Here is a 2,613-nt window from a genome sequence, read left to right on the forward strand (position 1 = left end):
TGTAACAGCCTTTAAAGTCCCGTGTAGCATTTTTGTATTAGTACTCCGTCGCAAAAAAAAAAGCATTAGTAGTACTCAGTAATAAAAAAAGTACCAACTGAAGTTCGTGAGATTGTGTGAACAGAGATAGTATACCAGTACAGCAAATTACTCGCGTACCATGATCATAGCTTTGACATTATCCCGCGTGAAGCGGAGAGCGTCCTCTCTGCGCTTGCCGCTGACTGGGTTCGCGTCAGCAAGGAAGGCGAGCAGGCCATCTACCAAGTCGGCGTCGGGGTCTGCCGGGTTCTTGCCCCTCCTCATGTGCTCGTCCACGATCTTGTCGATGAACCTGTCGAGAGCGCCGCGCGCCGTGCTGAGCCGGCGGTCGAAGCCACGACGGCCCACCCAGGCGAGCCACGGGAAGAAGTCACCGATGTGGAACAATCCCAGGAGCCTCGAGAACTCCTGGAGGATGGCGACGAACTCGATGAGCCCGTCGTCGTCGCGGGTGCTGAAGGCCGCGCGAAGATGACGCTGACGGTGAGGTTGAAGATGAGCTCGCCGAGGTTGACGGCCTCGCCGCTGCGCCGGCCGACCTCGCGGGCCAGCGCCCCGTACCCTTGGCGCACGGCGACCCACGTCTCGGCGCGCCGGCGGCTGAAGATCCTGGTGACGCAGAGCTTGCGCATCTGGCGCCAGTAGGCGCCGTTGTGCGCGAACGCCATGTCGGAGCGGCCGTAGGTGAGGTAGACCACGGCGATGGTCGCCGGGCGGTTCGCGAAGGCGCCGTCCTGCGCGTGCAGCACCTCGCGCGCGTACTCGGGCGTCGACACCGCGAACACGTGGAGCCAGCCGAAGCGGACGTGCAGCAGCCCGCCGAACTGCTTCGCTAACGCGGCTAGGCCGCGGTGGGTCAGCTGGTCCACCAGCGCCATGTTGCCGATCACCGGCAGCGGTTTGGGGCCCGGAGGAAACGGCGCTCTACCCAGCCGCCGCCTCTGCATGGCTACGAACGCCAGCGAGGCGAGGAACAGCCACATCAGTGGATCCCCGACGAGTTCCATGGCGATCTTTGCAAAGGTCGCCATTGACAATACTCACGATCGAGCACGATCTATCACTGCCTAGCTTCAAACAAGAAACTCCGCTGTTATCCGCGTGGATGCATGTGGCCTTTATATATAGGAGTACTACCGTAGTTGAAAAACAGTAGCGCGTCACACCGCATGATAGCAATTGCAAACGAGGCCGACTATTTTTTTTTCTTTTTTCTTCTTCTTGCGGGTGAAGTGTTCCTTTGTTTTATTCCACTTGCACGCCCACGCATCACACGTGAACTAGCATTAGTGTTTCTGTTTTCGCATCAAATAATTAATACTACCACCGGATGGGTTTTCACAATGCTTTACTTGATTTTTATGTTTGACTCTAATTATCGAGAAAAATATCAACATGCACGCTATCAAGTCAATTTCACTAGATCCAACGTAAAATATTATTCTCATGCTGTATTTACGCAAAGTACCTATTGAAAATAATATTTTTATTGATAAACCTGAAGAACCTTAAATTGGATATTTCCGTGCTTGGGAGCCTTAGCCTCGCATGAGCCTGGACCAAGAATAATCAACAGATACTTTTGTGGATTTCATAAAAATAACCTAAGTGAGATATGTTGAAACATCTAAATCCGTGACTTTTCAAAACAAAATAACAATGTAATTTATACTCCCTCCGTTCCTAAATATTTGTCTTTCTAGAGATTTCAACAAGTGACTACATACGGAGCAGAATGAGTGAATCTGCATTCTAAAATATGTCTATATACATCCGTATGTGGTCACTTGTTGAAATCTCTAAAAAGACAAATATTTAGAAACGAAGGGAGTAATTCATAAAAGAAAGCGCATGATATATGTTTGATGCCTTAGATCAGTAGCCGAGGGCTCTTTTATGGGTGGAGTTTTTTTTTTTTTGAGCTGTTTGGATGGGGTTGTTAGGATTTTTTTTTAAATGGAGTTGGTGCTACGGGGGACGGTATAACTATATATATGTCCAGTCAGCAATATATAGCTTATGTAGTGCTCCCAATAGTTGGGGATTTCAAGCTAAGCGCCTTCAATTAGTAAGGTATAACACAACAGTGTATTGGGGATTTCTAGCTAGGCACCTTCAATTAGTAAGCTGACACAAGCAGTGTATGTTAATTCTTTTATAACACGTGAACGTGTGAACATTAAAACTTACAGTTTTGCTAGAACTCATCTAGATGAGATTTAATTTGGTCTCATTCATCTTTTATAGCCATTGGATGTGATGCTATAAGATGCGTGTGTGCTGACGTGGGTTGTATCCATTCTTGTTTTTTAGATGAATGAGACCAAATTACGTCTCATCTAGATGAGTTCTAGGTACTCCCTTAAACTTAGGTTTCAATGGGGCTCTGTGCTCTTGGATTGACGCCACAGCTGTACGCGGAAATCAGATCTCAACAACCTCATGGGGTGACGTTGTAGGGGATGGAGGTGTTGTGGCATCTACTGTGTTTGCTGGGATTCTCAAGATCATTATAGCATTCGGTGGTAGCAGAGAATTGTCGCCCATACCCCTTTAAAGGGCCTCTATAAT

The 2,613-nt window shown here is 48.3% G+C and overlaps 1 pseudogene; it reads right to left on the reverse strand.

The window, feature by feature from the left end:
* The window catches only part of LOC119271074, a 2,368-nt pseudogene extending 1,278 nt beyond the window's left edge, over positions 1-1,090 (reverse strand).
* Positions 1,091-2,613: the final 1,523 nt, after the last annotated feature.

This window comes from Triticum dicoccoides, chromosome 3A, assembly GCF_002162155.2.
Source record: "Triticum dicoccoides isolate Atlit2015 ecotype Zavitan chromosome 3A, WEW_v2.0, whole genome shotgun sequence".
NCBI lineage: Eukaryota > Viridiplantae > Streptophyta > Magnoliopsida > Poales > Poaceae > Triticum > Triticum dicoccoides.